The 18,247-nt window shown below is 37.8% G+C and overlaps 1 protein-coding gene across 3 annotated transcripts in view; it reads right to left on the bottom strand.

The window, feature by feature from the left end:
- The window catches only part of SUVR5 (histone-lysine N-methyltransferase SUVR5), an 86,368-nt gene that overhangs the window by 27,504 nt on the left and 40,617 nt on the right, over positions 1–18,247 (bottom strand). The window lies entirely within an intron of this gene.

Raw genomic sequence — 18,247 nt, 5'->3', positions numbered from 1 at the left:
GCTAACCCTATGTGGACCCATTGGAGGAATGTGGACCCATGTGGGAGGAATGATGAATGGAGTTATAATGAGCAAAAGGGGAGTGATTTATGTAGACGAGGGAGCGGGAACACGCAACCAAAATCAAGGTTTTCCATGAAGTACCATCCCTAAAGCCCAAAAGTCAGTAAAAGAGATCCCACGGGACTAGGGTCCAAGGTTAACATCCAAAAGAGGTCTAGGGGACAAGGGCACAAGCCTAGCTCATTCTTTCCATTGAATCCCCCCATTAATCCATGCCTAAAAGTTTCCATGATAAGTAAACTACAATACTCAATTACCAAATGACAAGGCATACCTTCAAACATACTACCATGACATATGGGTGAGGGACCACATGGTTGGCTTAGGTGGCGAACAAGTGGCACAACGAGCTAGTTGGTGGTTACAAGGGGCTACTGGCTGCCGGCTAAGGACCATGTTTTGGAAAAAAAAATCTAGGGATATCACCCACAAATGATGGATAACATCTGGCTCCAACTAGGACGTGATCTATCGAATAGTGGGCCAAGCTACACGAACGGGAGGTCACAAGAACACCAACAATCTCTTTGTACACCGCAGACCTGTTACCTGCACATAGATGAAAAACACGAAGCAACATACTTTCGTAGCGTCTCATGATCACACATGCTTGGATTAGACCCATAAAATCGATGCATGAAACTAAACTTTCAAATGTAGCTTTAAAGCTAAATGCAGCTAATCTATCATGAGAAATATCATATGACATTAGTTGTAATGTGAAAATCAATATGTAATGCATCCTACCCTAACATGCATATGGTACAAAACTAATACTAAGTGTAATCATAAAGCCAGTGCAACCAACATATCATCAAATCATTATAAATATGCCAACCTATATGATTACTCATCCAACAAATGCCAAAGCGAATGTGGACACAGTCATATGGATGACAAGGCTGATGTGAGGTAGGAAAATAGAATGCCCACACATGGATGATCATGTGAGAAGAGGTAAGAAAAGGATGTAATCTAGTCCATGAGATCCTCTCTTCTAACCAAAACAAAGAGATGTCAATGATTAGACCCATAAACTTTTGATGCATGGCAACCTTGGGCATATGATGATCATTATCATTTATGTGATATCTTTATGGCCTCTATAGGGTTATGGTTAGTAGGAACAGGAGACTAGTGAGATGGAGAAACACAAGTAGGTTGCCCATGATGATCACACTGGAAAGGGGAGGTTATGGGTTGATCATGATCCTGAGGGGGCGCCCAAGGAGATAAAGAATATTCAATGAGGGGTTCTTCCTTGACACTATACTCAAAAAGTGGAAAGGGATCAAGGTCACTTGAGATCATATGAGAACAAGCGTGGGAATCACTCTCAAAATGATGAACAAGAGAAGAAGGCAAAGGGGAGGTGGAGTGTTATATCCAATAGGTTTCTCTTCCCCAGAATCATAATTTAAAGGCTCAAGTGATTTGAATAGAGAATCATAAGGAGTTGCCTTATCAATTTCCTTAGTATCATAGATTGGGCCTTTCCTAGCAAGAAAATTGATCACTTCCAACTGCCCCTCCTTATGCAAGGGAAAATAAAATTTCTCCTTCCCAAGGGCATCAATGGATGTGTCATCATAAATAATACCCGATGGCAAGGGAGGACCAATTTCAGCCTCATCCTCCTTGTCGGTGTCATAAATGGGAGCACAATCCAATTGATGACCAACAATTTCCCATTTCTCCTTTTCAATATGGAAGTAATCTCCAATATCATCTTCTAAGGGTCAAATAGGATCACCTTCCTCAAGGTTCTCAAAAGGAGAGTCAATCATTTAAGGAAAAAATGGAGTCTATAACTGAGGATAAGAGAAGATTCCCTGAAACTTCACTTAACTTCGCTTCAGTGCTATTTAAAATTAAAGGGACTCTTGCAAGGAAAGATATTACTATTTCTATCACTATTGCCGAAGATAAAAATTATATAAACCCTAAACTAGCAAACCAATTGGTGATTCCTGAGTCAAATATAATCAAAAAATTAGACATCTGAGATAAAACACAATATGACATAACCGATTTACAATTACATTGGGGATTAAACATTTATATCACAATTTTTTGTGCAATCCCAATGGAAAGATCAAGGTGACATTATTCTGGGTTCACCCTAGATGTAAAAATTAGGGTTCTTCATCCTAAATATGAAGACGAAATTTTTAAAATATTCTTACAGGAAGAAAAAAATAACACTATAGGACATTAAATTGAAATCAGATTCAATGACACCAAAAAACATACAAGATATCTCAAACTAATTTTTCAAGAAAGTAAAAAAAGATACAAAATATGCAAAGGGAAGTTGACAAAATTACCGCTAAAAAAATGAAGAATTTGCTCGGCTTAAGGACCATAGTGAATAATTACTAACGCAAATTAAGAAGCTTCAGAAGCAAAAGGAGTCGTTGGAAAACAAGATACAACAGCTCATCGAGAAGTAAGCGTCGAAATCTTCAAATGTAGAAAATAAATTTGAAGAAAAAGGAACGAATATCAATCCAATGAATATCACAACTCCAGAAGATGACAAGCCAGATGAAGTAAAATCATATTCCAATGTTGCAGTTCAGGGGATGAAAAATCCAAATGAATATTTTGTAACCAACTCAACAACGTCAGTATTTGAAATAAATCAGGAAATTGTGATGCAGGAGCATTCAACTCAAGGAAAATCATTATATTTTAGTAGACAAAGGGGATCTTGTGTTTTAAGGAAGTTGGTTTCCGAAGTGTTGAATTAATGTAATTATTAAGGGTTTTGAGCGATTTTAATGAGAATAGGATTTAATTGAATATTGTGAGGCATAATTGTCAATGTTCTCGGATGTAGGAAAACATGAGAGATTTAGGATAGTTGAGTGATGAGAGAATTGAGAATTAATTGTAAATCTAAGATTAGGAGTTAGTTCATGAATTTACGGATTAGAGAAGAGTTTTAGGAATGAGGAAGAAATTTTAGAATTCTGTTGAAGAGTTTGTGGATCTAAACCAGAAATTGGATTTAGAATCCCTTTGTATAAATGTAAGCCTAAAAGGCATGATCAAGAGGGAGACAGGTTAGAAAAAGGTTAGATAGGTGAGATAGGTTTGATTATAAGCCTACGGGCAGAGTGTGAAGCAAAGGCCACTAACTAGAATAATCAGGCCAGAGAGACAGAGTCTCAATATGTAATCATTTGTTTTATATTTATATACAGAGAATTCGATCTTGAGTGTAAATGTGTGATTCGAATATTGAATGATGTAATCAGAGGTTTGCATAGTTTATATATGCAAGCAGAATCGAGGCGAATACATAGAGGAGAATGGACAGAGGATTGTGTGGATCTTTGAACCATTCGAAGGATCAATTAGAGGCCAAGAGGATAGTGATCAAAGAAATCACGAAGTTAAGCTCAAGCAGAAGTGAATTGAGAGCGAAAGGTCGAAACCATTGAAAACCTGGAAACCATAGAAACCTGAAGAAATGGCGGAAAATCTAAGTGAAGCAGAAGAGCGAAGAAATGAAGTATCGGTGCATAGTAGCTGTTGGATCTTTATGATCAATAGTCAGGATTAAGTCGCATCGGCGGAAACCTTGTGGAGATATCGGAATCGGGCCTTGGACAGTGGTGATGAGCGACTGTCGATTGATCGTGGACCGTTGGATCGGAACCAGATCAAGGGTCGCGATTTAATCGCAAATCGGATATCGGAGAGGTCAAAGAGCTGGCGGTAATGGATGTTGCGATAGGTCGATACGCTGATAGCGATAAAACACGATCAGCGATCGGGGTTTCGGAGATCGGAGTGCAGTGCTATGGAAAGGTGATAAGGACAGACCCGATAAGTTATATGGCGCGGTTAATGATATTTGAAATCCGATATTGCGTTATCGCATATCGGATGCGATAGAACCCTGTGTTAATGAAACCCGCAGAGGAGCGATTAGCGATAGCGATAAAGGGAGCCTCGGTATCTGTGCAGAGGTCGTATTAAAGCGGAAAGGTATGTTTTGTGGGTATTTCCTTTGTAAATGGTTTATAATGAAAAATAGCGTTGCTGGAAGGTTTTATGTGTTAAATTATATGTAAGTCCAACATTATCAAAGGATATAAGGGTTTCATGCGATAAGTGCTATGTAACCAATGTTAAAGAGGGGAAAGGTTATATATATGTGGTTAAAGGGATAATGAAGGTTTAGAAGGGTGAATAAGTCCCAATATTAACATTAATGAAGGTTATGAGGAGTTTTAAAGTCCCAATAGGAAGGATTTAATTGAAGGCTTTAATAAAGTCATAAATGAAGGCTTGAGGGTTGATTAAAATCCTGATAAGTGGATATTGCCTAAGGGTTAGACTATGTTGGGTTTTAATACAACATTCCGCATAGAATTTTATTATAGTGGGCCTTCAACCTTAATTTCAGAAGATTTAACTCGGCAGAGAGTTAAAATTCCTAGGACAGACAGGATATGTGCATAATCCATGCAGACTGTGGGTAGGCAGGGGTAACCCTGCATCATTTGGTATCAGAGCAGAATAAGGGAATTCTGTAGAAAGGACTTAGAACAGAGTTATGTGTTTTAAGATGTGTAAGCAGGCAAGGGCGATCAGATTTTAATCTGACACACAGTAATCACACAGAGGTAAGGCATAGCAGAATATTAGAACTTGCAGATGCAAGAAACAGAGGACAATCCATTCAACGTACAGAAGATGGTGGAACAAGATCACATAGAGATCTTGAAGGTTAGATGACATGTTTTGTTTAATTTGATTTGAAGATTGGTGAATATGTGGTTTTTATATTCTTGCACAGGTAGCAGCGTAAGGAAAACACCGTGATGTTGTTCCTTGAAGAAAGTGGAGATTCACTCAAATGTGAACCGAATCCAATTGAAGGTTGGACAAAGAGGATAAGAGTATTCTCAAAAGGAAACTGAGAAGCAAGCTTTTGAAAGCTTGGGAATGATCTTTGGCTTGAGTAACATTGATATGCAGGCGACAGCATAAGGAGGTGATAAGATTGCAACGACCTAGAGCGAGGAGTGTTCAATTGGTTCCAAAGGAAAGAACTAGAGAGATGCTAAAAGACTAAGCTCAAAGGAGAGAAGCTTAGTGAGGCATATGTAGCAAGGAGAAGACTTGTTACTGCAGAGGTATTGTTGCAAATCAAAAAGGCAATTCCACAAAGGATGTGGGTAGAATTGCTAAGTAATGAAAAAAGCTGGTAAGACTTTCTAAGTGAAAGAAGAAGTGGTCAGAACCAAGTATCTCATGGTGATTGAAATACAAGAGGACAGTTGTGTTCTTAGAAGATGCAGATAAGTTGAAGCCTAGAGGGAGCAGAGAAAAGTGCTCAAAGGACGTTACAAAGACAAAGAACCAAGTGCTTGCCAAAAAGCCGAGTACAGAAGAGAGCTTGGTGAGGTAAGTCGCAGCAGGAAAGACTTGTTATTGCAAAAGCTTTAATACAACTCATATTAAGTGAGTGAGGAGCTCACGAAGATAGAGAAGAAGATGACTACTGATAGCCATAGCAGAGGTTCTGAGAAAGACCACAGTAGAAGAAAGGTGAAGAAAGAGGATGTCAAGGCAAATGGTAAGAGAATGAGTCAAGAGGAAATTGACAAAGAGATTGCAGATATGAAAGAACAACTTAACGTATTGATGATGATACTAGAGGAAAGCCAGAGACAAGGTTGGGTTTTAAAAAAGAAGCCAGCGAAGTGGTCTAAGTTACAGAGAAGACTACAACAAAGGCAAGTAAGGTGGCTGATGGAAGAACTTAAAGAAGCAGAGTTGGTAATGGAAGTGTCCATTTGTGAACCAGAGCAGGGTGAAGTTCTGGGTGAAGAAAAAGGAATTATTGATGATTTTCTGAACTGTTGGACAAATGCAGACAAGTAGGAAAAGGTAAAACCTTGTATTGTTAAATCTAATAACTTTGATGTGATTACAGGTTTTGCAAAGGATGAGCAATCTTTTGAAGCTGTAAAAAGTATGGAAGAGTATCTTTCAGAAGATAAAAACTATGAAGTAAAGAATAATGGAGAATGTCTCTCAACTGAGGAAAGCAGTGAAGTATTGCAGCAAAAAGAAATTGATAATGCATTGATATTTGAAATTGTGACAACACAGGAACAATTTCTTGTGAAAGAAGGAGATGAAATTCAGTCTGAAGAGCTGATATGTGAAGCAACAGTCGAGACTGTTGAACCTTGTGATTTTCAAACTGATAATTTGTGTATAAACGCAAGAAACATAAGTAATGATGAAGTACTTATGAAGTGTCACAAAGAAATTGAATTACTGGAGTATTTGCTGGGAAATTCAGAGTATGACAGTGAGATTGTAGCGGAAGGAGTTCATTACAATGGACAAGAGCAGAAAGACATCATTAGAGCAGATGATGTGGAGGAGAGACTAACTGATAGTCTTGGAAATACTTTGGAGAATTCTTTAAAGAGGATGAATCAGCACACTGATGTATTGATAGAGAAGGAGAAAACAAAGCAGCATACTGATGTGTTGCCAAAGGAAGAAGAGGCACAGAGGCCTTATGATTTTTATCTTAACAATTTTTTTATGAGTGCAGGTTTAGTTGCAGATGCTGGAGAGAATTTGGTACAGATGAGCAGCCAAATAAAAATGAAAGAAGAAGATTTTGTGGAAGTATTAAATCCGTGGAACGAGATGTTCAATTGCTGGAAAGAATGTTGGACAGTCAGGATTCAATACAGAAAGAGATAATCATGAAAGAGGGCAAGGATGAAAAGGAAGCAATCAGAATAAGCGAAGAACAAGTAAGAGTAAGTAATATCATTCGACAACGTCAAGGAGAAAAACAGCAATTTGAAGAGTTAGTGGATAGCAGCAACAACCTGAAAGAAAGAGAAAGAGGCAGAAATAAGTGGCAGTGTATGGACCAGTCCAAGGATGTGGTGGAAATGGAGATTGAAGAATTATGGCAATTAATGATGAAACAGGCCATAGGGAGAAGCTTGATGGTAGCAGGAAGGATGATCAATCAGAATTTGAACCTGATTGACAAAGAGAGGAAGATGAAATAGAAGATAGCAGACATATAGCAGCAACAAAGGTGCAAGGCATTTGGGCAGCTACAAACTAAAGTTTGGTACCCGAGAGGTTTTCTATCAACTTATGAACACACATGATCAAGAGATAATGTAATTATTAAGGGTTTTGAGTGATATTAATGAGAATAGGATTTAATTGAATATTGTGAGGCATAATTGTAAATGTTCTCGAATGTAGGAGAACATGAGAGATTTAGGATAGTTGAGTGATGAGAGGATTGAGAATTAATTGTAAATCTGAGATTAGGAGTTAGTTCATGAATTTATGGATTAGAGAAGAGTTTTAAGAATGAGGAAGAGATTTTAGAATTTTGTTGAGGAGTTTGTGGATCTAAACCAGAAATTGGTTTTAGAATCCCTTTGTATAAATGTAAGCCTAAAAGGCATGATCAGGAGGGAGACAGGTTAGAAAAAGGTTAGATAGGTGAGATAGGTTTGATTGTAAGCCTACAGGCAGAGTGTGAAGCAAAGGCCACTAATTAGAATAATCAGGCCAGAGAAACAGAGTCTCAATATGTAATCATTTGCTTTATATTTATATACAGAGAATTCGATCCTGAGTGTAAATGTGTGATTCAAATATTGAATGATGTAATCAGAGATTTGCATAGTTTATATATGCAGGCGGAATCGAGGCGAATACACAGAGGAGGAGAAGAGACAGAGGATCGTGTGGATCTTTGAACCATTCGAAGGATCAATTAGAGGCCAAGAGGATAGTGATCAAAGAAATCACGAAGTTAAGCTCAAGCAGAAGTGAATTGAGAGCGAAAGGCCGAAACCATTGAAAACCTGAAAACCACAGAAAACTGAAGAAATGGCGGAAAATCTAAGTGAAGCGGAAGAGCGAAGAAATGAAGTATCGATGCACAGTATGTTAGGATATTCCGACACATAGGAAATAGTTAAGTACAACTTGGTCTAATATAGAGTTAGGTATAGAGTTAGGTAAAGTGTGTTTCTTTACCGTTGTACATTTTGTAACTTACAATCCGACAGTCACGATATGTAGTGATCCGACGGTTCATTCTCTCCTCGGTATTACCGACACTTGATCCGTGGCTTGACACCCGATTGGTCCATGAATTCTATTTAAAGAGCATGGAGGGTCATTTGTAGGGTAATCTGTGCATGAGAGAAGCTTATGTAAATTTTCATTCTTTGATTAATAAATTGCCTGAAGTGGTCGCGTTGGCTCAGGCCGTGGACTGTTTCCCTCTTTGAGGGTTTTAACCACGTCAAAAATACTGGTGTATTGATCTGTGATCTGGTTGTGAGCGGTGTCCTTTTGGTGTTCTTTCTAAGGAACTTACCCTGTAAATTCCTACATGGTATCAGAGCTATTTGAGGGCCGCGTCCGTTGGTGATCCAAATCTGAAGCCGGTAGAACTGCATCCGACTGCCGTTTCCTAGATCTGCTGTTTCTGACTGCTTTCGGGCCGAGAGGACTGCTCTGTTGTGTTCGGAGCATCTGTTCCAGTAAGGAACCCCTTTCGTTTCACGCGAAAAGGTTTCCGGTAGCCCTAGCTGCGTCATTTTTAAGATCTGGAGGTATACAGTCTTTATTTGCAGTTTACTATTATTTTCTCTCTGCTTATTTCGGTTGCGGTTTATTTAGTTTTTTTAAACCGGATCTATACCTTTCATTTCTGCATATGCTCTTTGCCCTGCGACTCTGTGCGATCTGGACAAATCAGAAACAAAAAGGAAGGATTTTTCTCATGCGTATGCTCTTTTCCCTGCACCTTAGTGTGATCTCGGAAAATCAAAAACATTGAGAAAAATATTTAGTTTTTCGGCTAAAGCTAACTTTGAGCTGCAAGGTTCAATTTTTTGAAAATATTTAGTTTTTTGGGTAAAGCTAACTTCGAGCCATAAGGTTCGTTTTCTTTGCATGTCCATGTTGGGTTTTGTGTTTTTTGTTTTGTAGGGAAAAAGAGCTTTCTCAAAGCAAGCACGCAACCCAAGCCCCCCCCTCTCTCTCTCTCTCTCTCTCTCAAATTTTTTGTATAGATCAATTGGTTCAAAGCTATTTTAAGAGAGTAGAGGTCTTGGGTTCAAGTCTCCATTTTGTGGGGGCGGACTTTTTCATTTCCGCACATTCCCGCACTTCGTCAGCAACTTCAACAACTTTTTTTCAAAAAGCCATAACTTCTTCATCCGGAAGCCTTTTTCAGAGCCGTTTTTTTTAAGCCCGCCTAATTTTTCGAGATCTATCCATTGGAACACTTACTTTCAGCATCTTCAGCTTCAGTTTCTGTTGAAATGAAAAGTCAATACCAAGTTACCCTTGACAGCACCAACTACTTCCAATGGTTGTCCTACATGGAGGATTTACTTAGAAGTAAAGGTCTCTACAGAATAGCCACAGCCCAAGAGAAGAAACCGAAGGATGAAGATAAGGCTGCTAAATGGGAAAATAGCTCTGTTACACGAGAACCGCTCCCTAGAGGTGGGAAACCCGTTCCAGTGGTTCCTGCGCTCCCGGAAGCTTTGGAACTGTATGGGAACGTTCCCTTTTCTGTGGGAGCTGCAATGGGAGCTTGGGAAAGTTCCGGGAGCTTTGAAGACTGTTTTTTTTGGAGTTCCTGTGTTCCCTGGGGTTGGGGAATACAAAGCATGTAGAAAAATATGTTGAACTGCCCACAAAACATGAGGCTTTGTTGAAACCTTTGCAGGAAGAAAGGCCAAAGACATCCTTAACACCGATATCCTTAATTGAGAAACTGGAGCAATCTCTTGATGGGTTAAGGAAGCGTGTGACACCTCAATGTAAGGGCGATATCTGGGATGTCATGCTGATGAGTTATTTTTGTTTATGTATATGTATCACAGAAGATTGTGTGCATATTGTATGCGGCAGTCAATGCTTAACCATTAGAGTCACTTTACTTTTTCTCATAAGAATAACTAGAGAAACATAGGTAAAATTGTTCCTTTGTATTTTTAAGGCAGATTGTTTCAAATACTGGTCATGTGTCAGAGCACTGATAATGAACTTGACATTTTAATATTTTATATATATAAAAGGGAGAGACTCAGGAAGAGAGACACCTAGAGATTATATTTATATATAAGAGAGATTATATATTTAAATTGATTTTAATATTTGAATATTTTGATTTAATATTAATTTTGATTATTATATAATTATATATTTTTCATTTTTATATTTTTAATTTTTTTTATTATATAATATTACCGTTCCCGATTAGCCGTTTCCTGTAAATTTTGGGGAAACCTCTAGCCGTCCCCGACACCCGTACCCAAGTTCCCAACGTTCCCACATTCCAGAAACTCATGCAACATAGGAAAATAGACAAGATCAAGCACGTGGTTTGATAGGGATGTCTATCTCTCCTGATCTTAGATTCCATATTGCAGAACTTGAAACTCCTCATGAAGCAATGGAACAAATCAATAAAGTTTTTGGGATTAAAAATGAAATTAGAGCCCATCAACTTGAAAATGAGTTGCTTACATTGGACCCTAATAATTTTTCTTGCATTGAAGATTTCTTGTCTAAGTTCAAGACTCTTAGATATCTTTTGGAAGGTGTTAAAGTTAAGAAAGAAGATAGTAACCTTATTTATTCCATCCTTACTAAGTTGGGACCAGCCTACTCTGTATTTGTTTCCACCTTCCATTCTACAAGAGAAACCTTCATTTCTCAAGGAAAAGACTACAAGCCCCCTTCCTTTGACTCTTTTTGTGATTCTTTAATAAGAGAACAAGAAAAACTCTTACACCTTGGTCTTCTTAATCTTGGAAACTCTTCCAAGAAAGCATTAGCTGCCCAGCAGCAACCAAATTCAAAGAATCCTAAGAAGTCATATCCTAAAAAGAATGGTCCTAAACCAAACAAGGGTCCTAAGCAATTTCAGCCCCAAAATGAAAAATCATTTCAACAATATGAGAAGACAAATAAAAACAAAGGGAAGAAGACTGATAGACATTGCAATTTTTGTAATCGAGATGGCCACTTAGAATCAAAATGCTTTAAAAATATGGAAGCCTTGGAAGCAGCAATGAAGAAGCATAACATCCATTTGGGACAATCTTCAACTTCAACTTCATCTTCAGGAATGGCACTTTCTGCATGTGGTTGTCAAGCATCTCGGTCTGGCTATGCATTAAATGTATCTTCTTCTTCTCATTCTCATGAGTGGCTCATTGATTCTGGAGCTTCTTATCACATGGCCAAAAACAAAGCCATGTTTTCTTCTTTAAATGATTGTAACACCAAAAATATCTATGTTGGTGATGATAGATCTCTTAATGTTGTAGGGGCTGGAACTGTTCATCTAGACAATGGTCAGTTTAATGATGTATTATGTGTTCCAACCTTATCCTGCAACCTTCTATCTGTATATCAGATAACTCATTCAGGTGAAGGTAAAATCGTTGAATTTTCACCTCATGACGTTGTAATCAAGGACTTAAAAGATCCTAAACAGATTTTGGCTACTGGCATTGCTGATGACTCTACAAGGTTGTATAAGTTTCACAACTTTGGGTCATCAAATCTTCCCTCAGTATTTGTTGCTCATAATGATGAAGTGAGCAAACTTTGGCATGAACGATTTGGTCACTTAAACTATCGCTCCCTTCAGCATCTATGTAAAGAAAATATGGTGACAGGTCTTCCTATGGTATCTTGCAGAGATGGTGTTTGTTCTGGATGTGTACTCGGAAAACATCATCGGGACAGTTTTGAAAAACGTGCCTCTTGGCACGCCTCAGCCCCTTTACAGCTTGTGCATAGTGATTTATGTGGTCCACTTCTTGTTGCTTCATTCTCTGGCTGCAAGTATTTCTTAACTTTCATTGATGATTTCTCCAGACGCACTTGGGTATACTTCTTAAAACTCAAGAGTGAAGTATTTAACACATTTTTGGTCTTCAAGGCCTTTGTTGAAAAACAATCTGGACATCAAATTCTTAAGTTAAGATCTGATAATGGCGGAGAATATGTTAAAAACACATTCATCAACTATTGCACTGAGAATGGAATTCAAATGCAACATACTGTTCCATATACTCCACAACAAAATGGTGTAGCTGAAAGGAAGAATCGCACCTTAAAGGAAATGGCTAATTGTATGCTACAATCTAAAGGACTTGGTCTTAGTTTTTGGGCAGAAGCAATTAACTGTGCAAATTACATAATAAATTGCACTCCTACTAAGGTTCTCAAGAATATCACTCCAGAAGAAGCATGGAGTTCAATTAAACCAGATGTAAGTCACTTTCGTGTTTTTGGAAGTGAAGCATGGGCCCATATTCCAGATGAAAAGCATAAAGCTTTAGAACCTAAGAGTGAAAAATGTACTTTTGTTGGATATTCTGAAGATGTAAAAGGCTATAGACTTATTCCATTTAAGTCCAAAAATGTTATCATTAGAAGAGATGTAAAATTTGATGAAAATATATCGACCTGCGAGCCTAGTCCGGCGGATGTGCCACCTCTCTCTATCTCTTCTACTTTTGAAAACATTTCTTCTTCAGATGATGAAAGTGAGGATGACAATCCTCCCCCACCATCTCAAGATCCTCCTTCAGCTCCTGAGCTTCCAAACTGGGTTCGTGCTACTCGAGATGCAGCAGGTGATCTTGCTGGTGATCCTACAGATCAGCGACGCACACGTTCTCAGTTCAAGAGAGCCTCTTCTTTACTGGCTCAAGCTCCAGTAAATTATGATCCTGACACCTTTCCAGAAGCTTCAGGCCATCCAGATTGGGAAGCAGCTATGAATGAAGAATATCATTCATTATTGGCAAATGATACATGGGATCTTGTTCCTTTGAATGGGATCTTGTTCCTTTACCAAAGGGACGAAAACTTGTTAGATGCAAATGGGTTTACAGAACCAAGTATGGACCAGATGGGAAAGTTGATAGACATAAAGCTCGTCTTGTTGCTAAGGGCTTTTCACAGGTTGAAGGCATTGACTACACTGAAACCTTCTCCCCTGTTGCCAAAATGAACTCTATCCGCCTTGTTCTTTCCCTTGCTGCCTCTTTCAAATGGGAAGTCCATCAGATGGATGTTAAATCTGCCTTCTTGCATGGGGACTTGCATGAAGAAATCTATATGGAACAACCCATTGGCTTCATACAAACAGACTCCAGCCTTGTTTGTCGACTTAAGAAATCCCTTTATGGTCTCAAGCAAGCTCCTCGGGCTTGGTATGCCAAAATGGATAGCTTTCTTTTAGAATCTGGCTTTTCTAGGTGTCATTCTGACAATGCTGTCTACACCAAGAAAGTGGGCAACTCTCTTATCATCCTTGTTCTTTATGTTGATGATCTTATCCTTACTGGTAGTGATCCCAACCTTATAAACCATGTGAAGTCTAGCCTCAAAAGGAAATTTGAAATGACAGACTTAGGACACTTACACTATTTTCTCGGTCTTCAAGTCTTGCAATCCAAGGAGGGTATTTCCCTTTCCCAGTCCAAGTATGCTTGTGATATTCTACGTCATTTTCACATGGAAGACTGTAAGCCAGCCCCTTCTCCCTTTCAGTCTGGAGTCAAACTCTCAATCACTTGTACTTCTCCTGAAGTTGATGCTACCTTATACCGTCAACTTGTAGGAAAACTTTTGTATCTAACCCATACTCGTCCTAATCTTTCCTTTGTTGTTGGCCTTGTTGCTCGGTTCATGCAAAACCCCCGTGAAAGTCATTGGAAAGTAGCTAAAAGAATACTTCGTTATGTTCGAGGTACAGTTCAGTTTGGGATTCATTACAGTGCCGAAGCAGCTCCTCTATTGGTTGGTTTCACTGATTCTGATTGGGTTGGTGACCCTGATGATCGGAAGTCTACTGCCGGTTATGTGTTCACTCTTGGTTCAGGACCTATTACATGGGCTTGTAAGAAACAAGCTGCCATTTCTCTTTCATCAGCAGAAGCAGAGTATCGTGGTGCCGTAGAAGCTAGTAAGGAAGCCTTGTGGCTTCGTCAGATCCTGTCAGAATTTGGCTTTCAGCAGCAGCATCCGACTACACTTTGGTGTGATAATCAAAGTGCCATTCAGCTATGCAAAGATCCAGTTCAACATCAGCGCAGCAAACACATTGAACTGCACATGCACTTCATCAGAAAGCTCATTCACGACCATGTTCTTGAAGTGCAATATTGTTCAACAGATGATCAAGTTGCAGACATCTTCACAAAGGCTCTCACAGAGGCGAAGTTCACTAAACTTTGATTTATGGTTGGAGTTCAGGAAGTTGTCACTAAGGGGGGATAGGCTCTAGTGCCTCCTTCTCCTATTGTGTCATAATTGTAAATCCTTCAATCCTATCCCAAGTTGTTCTTAAGGGGGATGTTAGGATATTCCGACACATAGGAAATAGTTAAGTACAACTTGGTCTAGTATAGAGTTAGGTATAGAGTTAGGTAAAGTGTGTTTCTTTACCGTTGTACATTTTGTAACTTACAATCCGACGGTCACGATATGTAGTGATCCGACGGTTCATTCTCTCCTCGGTATTACCGACACTTGATCCGTGGCTTGACACCCGATTGGTCCATGAATTCTATTTAAAGCGCATGGAGGGTCATTTGTAGGGTAATCCGTGCATGAGAGAAGCTTATGTAAATTTTCATTCTTTGATTAATAAATTGCCTGAAGTGGCCGCGTTGGCTCAGGCCGTGGACTGTTTCCCTCTTTGAGGGTTTTAACCACGTCAAAAATACTGGTGTATTGATCTGTGATCTGGTTGTGAGCGGTGTCCTTTTGGTGTTCTTTCTGAGGAACTTACCCTGTAAATTCCTACACAGTAACCGTGGGATCTTTATGATCAATGATCAGGATTAAGTCGCATCGAGAGAAACCTTGTGGAGATATCAGAATCGGGCCTTGGAAAATTGTGATGAGCGACTGTCGAATGATCGTGGACCGTTGGATTGGAACCAGATCAACGGTCGTGATTTAATCGCAAATCGGATATCAGAGAGGTCAAAGAGCTGGCAGTAATGGATGTTGCAATAGCGATGTGTGATAGGTTGATACGCCGATAGCGATAAAGCGCGATCAGCAATTGGAGGTATCTACAATCAAGATTTTGGAGATCGGAGTGCAGTGTTGTGGAAAGGTGATAAGGGCGGACCCGATAAGTTATATGGCGCAGTTAATGATATTTGAAATCCGATATTTGCATTATCGCATATCAGATGCGATAGAACCCTGTGTTAATGAAACCCGCGGAGGAGCGATTAGCGATAGCGAAAAAGGGAGCCTCGGTATCTATGCAGAGACCGTGTTAAAGCGGAAAGGTATGTTTTGTGGGTATTCCTTTGTAAATGGTTTATAATGAAAAATAGCGTCGATGGACTGTTTTATGTGTTAAAATATATGTAAGTCCAACATTATCAAAGGATATAAGGGTTTCATGCAATAAGTGCTATGTAACCAATGTTAAAGAGGGGAAAGGTTATATATATGTGGTTAAAGGGATAATGAAGGTTTAGAAGGGTGAATAAGTCTCGATATTAACATTAATGAAGGTTATGAGGAGTTTTAAAGTCCCGATAGGAAGGATTTAATGAAAGGCTTTAATAAAGTCATAAATGAAGGCTTGAGGGTTGATTAAAGTCCCGAAAAGTGGATATTGCCTAAGGGTTAGACTATGTTGGGTTTTAATAAAACATTCCGCATAGAGTTTTATTAAAGTGGGCCTTAAACCTTAATTTCAGAAGATTTAACTCGGCAGAGAGTTAAAATTCCTGGGACAGACAGGATATGTGCATAATCCATACAAACTGTGGGTAGGCAGGGGTAACCCTGCATCAAATTGCCACACACACGATAAGAGAAAATCAAACCACAAGAACTCCTTATCGACATGCAAATCACAAGAGAAGACAACTCAATCAATTTGCATATCTATATCACTCAAAAAAAAAAAAAACGAACTTATGCTCTAAAGACTATTGATGTTAGTGCAATTTAGCCTTGTGATAAAAATTCACATGAAGAATCTGGTAATCGCAAGATTCCACAAAAGATTAATTTAGGATGGTCAGATCCCTTTTTGGTTCAACAATTTTATTTATCACTCCAAGGATCCTATCATCTTATATCATCAAAGATGACAACTCAAAGATTTCTGAAAGTTGCGAATAGATTACAAGACAAAGAAACAAGAGGACACACCTTATTAGCAATAAACTTGAGGACAAAGCTTCTTTGAAGAGGAAGGAAATCTATGCTGAACGAAACTTCTAGGAACCCGGCATTTCAGGCCGTACCCATACCCAAAACTCTGAACTCAACCGAAACTCGACCAAAACCGACCACCATGTAATCATTTATGATCGTTAATGTAGACTTGGTTTTACTTCTAAATTGTCATCTATGGGTCTTATTTCCCTTTTTTCTTGCAAAATAATGTGTTATGCACTTGTGTGTGTATATATATAACATTTTGGCCGACGTTTCCACTCTTGGGAGGTGACATTTCTAAACGTAACCGTTTCGGAAACTTTGAAACGTTTCAAGTCTCGACACTTCGTGCAACTTAGAAGGAAATGTTATGAATGTAAATTATTAATAGTAAATAGTTATGTTACCGGATCCGTCAAGCTTAATGGTGGGATCCACAGATCCTCGGATCGGAGACGGATTCGGATCCAGATCCGCAGAGATACGCCCAGCTTCTCTCTGAGGCTAAAAAAATTGTAAACTTCAACACATAAATCTGTAATAAACTAGCAAACGCCAGCACAAAATTCCAAAATGGGAAATTCAACTGTTCAGTCACAAGTGAATGAAAGAATCAGCGTCCGGCGTCACTGAATTAATTAATTGACGTCGGCCAAAATAATCTATGGAGTTGGCCCGGACAGTTTATTATTTTTATTTTAGTTGACGACATTATAAGCGTTAATACAAGACAGTGAATGAAAGAATCAGCCTCCCCGAAAACAATGAATCAGCGTATTATAATCTATAGCCATTTTTATTCAGATATTTTGAAGTTTAAAAAGTAAGCTTTTATTTAGGTATTTTAAAGTTTAGAAAGTGAGTTTTATTTATATATTTAGATATTTTACATTTAAAAAGTAAGTTTCAGCGTCCCGGAAAACAATGAATCAGCCTATTATAATCTATACCCATTTTTATTCAGATATTTTGAAGTTTAAAAAGTAAGCTTTTATTTAGATATTTTAAAGTTTAGAAAGTGAGTTTTATTTATATATTTAGATAATTTAACTTTAAAAAGTAAGTTTTTAATTAGATATTTTAAAGTTTAAAAAGTAAGCTTTTATTTATATATTTATTTTTCCTTTAAAAAGTAAGTTTTATTTTAATTAATTTTAAAGTTTTTTTTTCAAGTTTAAAAGGTAAGTTTTCTAAAATAACTTTAATAATTTGTATTACAACTAATAATTAATGCTTAAATACATTATTCAGATATATTGAAGTTATATATTTAAAAACTCATTATAAATTTACTTATTATTTATAAATGATATATTAAGTCATGAATTATTTATATAATAATTATTTATTGTATGCAAAATTATATATTAAAAAGTTAGCATATGTTTTTATTTTTATATTTATATAAATTTAGTTTTTATTTTTATATTTATAAATTTTAATTTTAAAAATTATAAAATATTTTATATTTGTGTTTACTTGCCGTATCCTTGCCGTTTCCAGATCCTGGTTTTTCAAAAGACTGGCGGATCCGTATCCGAATCCTGGTAACTTAGATAAATAGTTAACAGTGATTAGTATACTGAAGAGGCATGTCTCATAAAGACATCACCATTTATGAAGGGGCACCTGCCTAGGTATATAAGTGGGCCCTCATTTGTAAATATCACATCATCTCATATCTTCTATACATTCAACATTCTTATATAAATATATTTGTCCTATCACAGATATTTATATATTTCAGATCTTCTGAGTATTCTGTTGCGTATATGAACTTTGTTCATAACACCCAATCAGGACTAGCCTCACCATATTCTTACATCTAGTTGATTTTTATCTTGATTCTTGATCTATCTCTCTGTTTTTATGTAGCATAGAATAACGATGAAACATTATTTTTTGGGGGTTTATA

This window comes from Pinus tabuliformis, chromosome 4_1 (assembly GCF_031772625.1).
Source record: "Pinus tabuliformis cultivar Carrire ecotype Pingquan chromosome 4_1, CPIR1, whole genome shotgun sequence".
In the NCBI taxonomy this organism is placed as follows: domain Eukaryota; kingdom Viridiplantae; phylum Streptophyta; class Pinopsida; order Pinales; family Pinaceae; genus Pinus; species Pinus tabuliformis.
The sequence above is the reverse complement of the archived record's forward strand: the minus strand, read 5'-3'. Positions and strand labels throughout refer to the sequence as shown.